Source organism: Tupaia chinensis, unplaced genomic scaffold (genome assembly GCF_000334495.1).
Source record: "Tupaia chinensis unplaced genomic scaffold, TupChi_1.0 Scaffold145456_1, whole genome shotgun sequence".
Lineage (NCBI taxonomy): Eukaryota > Metazoa > Chordata > Mammalia > Scandentia > Tupaiidae > Tupaia > Tupaia belangeri.
This window is the reverse complement of record NW_006205314.1, coordinates 286,057-293,690: the sequence shown is the minus strand read 5'-3', so window position 1 is coordinate 293,690 and position 7,634 is coordinate 286,057. Positions and strand designations below refer to the sequence as shown.

General features: G+C 40.5%; 1 pseudogene; it reads right to left on the bottom strand.

Moving 5' to 3' along the window:
- Positions 1 to 1,509: 1,509 nt before the first annotated feature.
- LOC102502258 (heterogeneous nuclear ribonucleoproteins A2/B1 pseudogene) overlaps positions 1,510 to 7,634 on the bottom strand; it is a 14,338-nt pseudogene continuing 8,213 nt past the window's right edge.

The following is a 7,634-nucleotide window of genomic DNA, read 5'->3' as shown; positions in this document are numbered from 1 at the left end:
CTTTCCAGTGTTCTAAAAGTTCATAATTATCTACTCTCCCTCCCCACGCCACTCTCTCTGATCTCAACGCTTAATCCTCTTGATTTACTCACTCCACTTTTGCAACACTTGACCTCCTTGTTTTTCCTGGAACATGGTAAGTATGCAACCACCGAAGGGACTTTTCACTGACTCGTCCCTTGATCTGAAATGCTGTTTTTCCAGATAGCCACAGCATGGCTGACTCTTAACTTATTTAGGAAATTTATCAAATGTTATCTTCTAGATGAAGCCTTCACTGACAACCTATTTAAAATTGTATGTACACACACACATTCATACATTCACACACACCTAGCACTCAGCTCACCTTTCCTTTCTTCTTTTTTGCCTTTTTGTCTTAACACTCTCACCCTCAAACATATTATGTATGTCAGCCATCATCAGTATCCCTTCACAAGAATGTAAGGCTCATGATAACAGGGAGTTGGGATGTTTTATTCACTACTGTACTGCCAGAGTCTGTTCCAGTGCTTGGGACATGTCAAGCTCTCAATAGACATCTGTTGAATAGAGAAATAATCTTCAGGCTGAGATGAGCATCTTCTTGGAGGAGGAAATGTGGGAGGGGACAATGACATGTAACACTAGTGGGCTTCTTTGTGACTACCCAGTGGCTTTAAACGTGCTCTAAAGGCTTTTCCCAGAAGCAAATTGGGCATTCTTCATGGTGAAGATGGGAGAGTCATCAATCTCCTAGAACTGGGAGAGGAGTTTGAGGAACTGGTTCCTACTCTAAAGCCTGAATTCAGAGCCAATATTTAAAAATAGAGAGTTGGATTGTGAGTGTGAGAAAGATAATGAGCAAGCAGGATCCCTGGGTTGAAGGATTGGGAAAATACCCTCCCCAAGGATAGTCTAGTATTTAAGTCAATCCTCCCAGGTTTCCCTGACCTCAGTAAATTAATGTTGACCATTAGATCAGTGATTAAGAGAGAAGAATCTCAGTCCACAGCAGTGTGCTCTGACAGTCTGATGGAGATAAAAAGAAGAGATATACATAGGTGGGTGCAGGGGTGCAATCTGGCTGATAGAGGAGTGCGGCCAAACTCTGGATGGGCTTCACTTAATGGCAAAGGGGCATTCTCCTAAGCGTTGGCCTTTGCTCCACAGTTCTCACTGCCAAGAGCACTTTGGACTCTAACTTTTCAAAGTCCCTTTTAACATACTTGATGGATGGAAACAAATGAAAGCCTTCAAAAGACTTTTTGAAATAAATAAAACCAGAAGCTCTATGCTTTTTGACTGAATAGGTTAGAGATTGTGACACACATTTCCCACTCTTCTTTGGAAAGCACAGTCAGCTGTTCAGAGATGGTGGTAGAAGCCATGGGAAATGCTGAAGTTTCTCCTTATGGAAAACAAAGAGCTGGGCAGAAGATGGAGCCCAGGAGCTTTCCTGGAAGTAGGTGTGGGCTGCCTGTAGCTGGGCCTGCCAGATTCTGATCAATGCGATGGAATTCTTCCATCTGCCTCTGGGCCTTGCCTAGGCTCTTGGCCTCAGGGATGCTGCAACTGTACGTTTCCTAGCTCGCCTCTCATACTTATGACAGTCCCTTCCTTCCTATGCTTCTGCTGAAGTTGCTCAGTTCTGGCTTGTAGTGTGGGCTGTGCCTTATCATTCTGAACCCTGGCTGCATCCCTAGTTTATTGACTTACTGGTCCCACCTTGGGCCTCCCTGTTTGAGTCTTGGAGTCTGCTAATACCTAAGATGGCTAGGCTTCGAGTTCTGGGCACCAGTGTCCAGAAAGTGTTACAGAGGAGGAATAAATGGAATGCGTTCTTGCCTAGTAGACCACAGAGGAATGGTTGTGATTTCCCTAAGTAGCAAACAAGACCCAGGGAGAGTTAGCAAGACATGTTAGAAAGGAATGAGGGTTTTGTAGACTAGACAGCAATTCTCCAAATGGTACTTATGGGGAGGCAGTGAGGAAAATCTGAAAGTTAAGCATCAGTAAACTCAGGGGCAAGTTGAAGGACAGAGGACACCGAAGAAAATTCTGTAAACTCTGGCTCCTGCCCTCAGGGAAACAGGAGGTGGGAGGCCATTTTTTCAGGTTCTCAGAGCTTGAGGACAAGCATACTTCTCACATCGCATTTTTCAGCCTGGAGAGTGTGGACTACACATGACAAAATCTAAAGGAAGTTCATCACTTTCAGTATCCATGCCTTTGAAAAGTTACTTAAACCACATTAGGAGGTAAACACATCTCCTAGATATGACATGTTTTTCTGCCTTTGCAAAATGAGGCACACCAGAAATGAAGCCTCTTCCTAATGATTCCTGCTTCTTATTGTGAACTTCTCTTTCTGTCCTTGGCCATGACAGTAGTCTTCTCAGTTGGCACTTAGATGTAATCACTTTACTCCTACAAAAAAACGTGGCCCCAGATGGATGTGCTTTTTGAGTCAGTATGTCTCTTTTTTCTGGGTTTCTTCTCTTTCTTTTCTGTCAATCTGTCAACTGCCACTTCTCAAGAATGTCAGTGAGCCTGCTTCCTACATGAGTCCACTTTTTCCTACTATTTCTTATGTGCTTTGAGACAGGAATTTAGATATGTATGTTTCATAGAATTTTATCTAAGTGAAAGTTTGTGGGCTCTGCATGAAATCACTCTGAATATAGTGTGTGCGATGTGGAGCTTGGGCTTCACGATTACCTATTCGGTTGCTCTGAGGGCTTTCCCCTGTTTGCTCTCTTCTCAGGTGTACTCTCATTAAGCATGGACTATTTATTATTTTGGCAAATATTTTCTGAGCATTTTTCATATGTCAGGGACTCTTGTCATGCCTGGGATACAAAAGTAAGCAAAGGATAAAAAGGCTTTGGCCTCATGAAGTCTTCATTTGTAGGAGACACCATGAAAAACAAGCTCATTGCATTATATATTCAAAAGCAAAAAAATGTTATGAAGACAAATGAAGGCGGGCAGGGAGTGATACAGTGCTGAGGGTGCAGTATTTTTAATAGAATGCAGTGATGGAAAAGGAGAGTGAATGGAGGAAATGGGCTATGTGGATATGTGAGGGGAAGAAATTCCAGGAACAGAGAGGAGAAATGCAGAGGCCCTGAGGTGGGTATGTGAATGCCTGGCATTTCACAGAAATGGCAATGGGGCCAGTGTGGTTAAAGCAAAATGGGCCGAGTAGAATGGTAAGAGATGAGGTCAGAGAGGTAACAAGAGCCAGGTCCTAAAAGATATTCAGAGCCATTAGAAAAAGGCATTAACGGTTTTTACTCTGGGGACCAGCAGATGGTGTAATGGTTATGTAGCTGGACTCCCATGTAGTCGACCACAGTTCAAGTCCTGGACCCAGTGGCTTAAAACTCATGCTGGGCATGTGTGTGTGCATGCCCAAAATCGTGAGACAAGAATGGAGGAGAAGGGGTTGTGTCATGGCCATCCCCCTTGGGATGATTTCTTACCTTCTGTCTCCTTTTCTCTCCGATGAGCACAAATGCTCTATAGCAAAAATCTCTTTTTCAAAAAGTTAAGAAAAAGTTTTCACTCTGAATGAGATGGGGCCCATTAAAGAGATTTTGAGTAGGGGAGTTGTGAGGGTATGCAGCCTATAGCAGGAGGCAGTTATTGGAATGCCTCATTAATCACTTCACTGTGAACTGACTGACACATGTCTTGGATGTGAGGGGCTCTGTGAAAATATTTATGAGGCATGGAGAACATCCTGACTCTGGCTAGGTTATGCAATGCTCGTTCAATACAATGTTTATGGCTTGCCCACTATCCTCTCTGAAGTAATCAGATGGCCTTCACTAAAGTTTCAACAAGCTAGCATACCTGCCAATAAGCAAGCTGGCTTGGTGCAGAATACATACCCAGGTAATGCATGATAGCAACAAGACCCTGAAAATGTATACTCTGAAGGTGCTTATCTCTGACTGTGAGACTTTAACCACATTCCTACATGCTTACAAAAATCTCACTTCACTTTGTAAAGTGAATAAAGACGCTCAGCACAACTGAGTGGCACAGCTTGTCTATATTCACCTGTATTTCTGTCTCTGTGCCTTTTCTTTTGCTTTGCAGGACCAAAAACCCAGGTGGACACTGACAGACAGTGGTTTTAGGGACTGAATTATGCCCCCCTGAACCTATATGCTGGTGTTCTAACCCCCAGAACTTCTGAATGTGACTGTATTTAGGACAGAAGGCCTTCAAAGAGGTTATTAAGGTAAAGCAAGATAATCAGGGTGGGCCCTAATCCAGTGTAACTAGTGTCTTTCTGAAGAGGGAAGATTAGTACACTGATAGGCACAGAGGGAAAACATTGTGAAGACACAGGGAAAAGACGTCATTTATAAGCCAAGGAGAAATGCTTTAGCAGGAAACAGCCATGTTGGTACCTTGATCTTTGACTTCTTCTTTCCAGAACTAGAAAATATTTTTCAGTGCTTTAAGACTCTCAGTCTGTGATGCTCTGTTATGGCAACCATAATGAAGTGGAACAATCAGTCATCATTTAAAATTAGCACACTGGTCTCAGTGTGAAGAACACACTATAGAGACACAAGGGCATCCACATAAATGGCCTGTGAGTATTAATGTTGAGGTAGTGTAGTGAATGTCATTTTTAAGTGTGTGTGTGTGTGTGTGTGTGTGTGTGTGTGTGTGTGTTGGACCCAGTATTGAAGGCATTTATGAACATAGTCTGGAACAGTACAGAAGAGAGGGTATGCCTAGGCATGCAATTGACTGGGAAGTACAATGGGATTTAGAACTTATTGTAACCAATGGCACAAAAGACAGCAAAATCTTGGTCTAGTTATACCTAGGCATCCCTATGGGGAACACTATCAAATTGGCAAGATAAAGAGAACCATGCATGGCTGCAGCATGTTCTAAGAGTTGGAGTGGGGAGCAAGGCAGCCATATAGATTAACTGAGCTCAGAACCACACACCAGATGATTCTTAGGAAGGAGGAAAGGTGTAAAATAAGTCAGTGTAGAAAACACAAACTTAGAAGATTGAGCTACTAACCTTAGGCTTGCTGCTTATGAAGCAAACAACTTCTTTAAGCTGCTTGCTTTATTTCTTTTTCCATTAGAGCCCAACAGTCACACCTTGCCTGCCTCACTGTGCTGTTGGAAAGGTCATGAGATAAGGGCTGCGGAGGTACTTACTAAGATAAGCAGCACAGAGATCTTTAGGTATAGATTCAAGTGAAATGTTCAAGATCGTTTTGGGATGTGGAGAAAGCAAAGGGAAGCAAGGCTGCAGTATCGTAATGGAATGTAAGCAGTGTGTGTCACTTCTGGCTTGAATATGTTTCCTACTTGTACTTTTCTCTCTTCTCATGAGCTGTAACCTTTTTATGGTAGCCACCCACACTTAATTAGGTAGATGATAATGACGTTCAGCAAAGATCCAAGCAACAACTTAGAAGGATCCTGGGTTCCTAAATGACTTCAAAGGGGCAGAACCACTTGCCAACTAGGAGTTCTTCACATCAAGACTGTTAAGTGAGAGAGAAATAAACTGCTTTGTTATCCCAGCCATCTTATTGATAAGTTTCTGTTACAACAGCTTATCTTTACCTTATCTGAAATGAAAGGATCCTATTGCAACAAAATCCCATCAGGCTGGACAAAGATATTAATGTTGCTACTGAAAGCTGGTAATTCTTCTCATGTCATGGCAAAGCATGGTAAAGCATGTCACTTAAAATAACTTTGAATGCAGTCTAATGCCTACTGAGACTGTAGATCTAGAAAAAGTGATTAGAGAGAGTCGAAATGTTTGTGTTGGCTTCTCTTGGTGCCTTTAGTGTTAAAAAGAGGGACCTGAAGGTGGCATATTGGTTAGGCACCACATGGTCGACCACGGTTAAAATCCCAGACCTGGAGGTTTGAAAATCACACCAGGTGCACATGCATGCATGCCCAAAACCCTGAGAGGAGAACACAGAAGAGATGGTGGCATGACCATCCTCCCTGGGGGTGATTTCTCACTTTCCCTCTTTTGCTCTCTCTGGCAAACACACATGCCCTATTGCAAACAAACAAACAAACAAAGAGTGTTAAAAAGATATAGCTTTACTGATTAACAAAATTTCTTAAATAATCTAACTACTTTCAATAGCAAGTTCAGCTGGTATGTACGTATCTATGAATGCATGTCTAACTTTAAGCATGAAACTCTGAGTAGAATGAAGATTATTTAAGAAATTTTGTGAATCAATAAAATGTGGGGGAAAAAGGCTAGGGAAACAACTGCAGACACCAGAGATAGTGTGAGAGGAGGGTGGGAAATAGCAGAGGGTCAGAAATAGTGGTAAAATACATATAGACATATCTATATATATATGAAACTAGAAATGGAAAATTATTGATGATAACATGCATGATTAAGCCACGATGCAGTATATTCTGGATGGGAAATCACATTTTTTATGCTGTGATGATGCTGAGGGAATTAATGTAAATTTATTTTTAAAAAGTTTCAAGAAAAAAGCTCATAGAAATACATGTAATGGAAAACTGTGTATGAATTTCAAAAAGTTTTTGTACCAAAATAAATTCATACTTTAATTGTAAAAAAATAAAATAAGGATATAGTTTTAGAGTTTTAGTCAAGAATTTCCCCGACCTAGAAATGAAAATCAAAATCATATGAGATAGTATCTCATCCCAATTAGAATGGATTTAAAAAAAAATAACAAATTCTGGCACAAATGTGGAAAAGGGGGAACTCATATCCTGTGAGTAGGAATATAAATTAGTACAGCCTCTATGGAAAACAATATGGAGGTTCCTTGAAAATGAAAAATGAAACTACCATATGATTCTGTAGTCTCACCACCGAGTATATATACAAAAGAAATGAAATTCATTCAAAGAAAAAGCAGTATTCCCATGTTAGTTGCAGCACTATTCACAAAGTCAATGTATGGAATCAATTTAAGTGTCCATGAATGGATGAATAGGTAAAGAAAACACAGTGTATATACACATTGGAATACTATTCAACCGTAAAAAAGAATGAAACCCTGCCATTGAGGCAATATGGATGAACCTGGAGAACATTATTTTAAGTTAGCCAGGCACAAAAAGACAAATACCTCATGATCTCATTCATAAATGAAATCTAAAGAAGTTATTGTCAAAGAACTAGAGAGTAGAATGGTGTTTACCAAAGAAGGAAGGGATAGAGAGATATTAGGTAATAGACACAAAGTTATAGTTAGAAGGAATAAGTTCTGATGTTCTTGAATGTTCTCACTCCAAAGAAATGATGCGTATGAAGTGATGAATATGCTTAATACCCTGATTTGATTCTTACATGATGTACTGGAACTTCACACTGTATCTATAAATATGTGTAATTATTATAAGTTGATTAAAACAAACAAGAAAAAATAAAAAAGAAATTATGTGTGGACTGGAAAGAAAAATAATTTCCCCGACCTGTAATCTGAGATGGAAGAGAAAAGACACAGTCCAAAGAGGTGGGGACCCCAGGTCAATGAAAAGCAACTATGCAAGTAATTTTAAATAGCTAGGGAGAATTGGCATTCTCAAATTCCAGTAGAACTTTTCATCCAATCAAAGTAGATGAGACTATTAAAAATTAA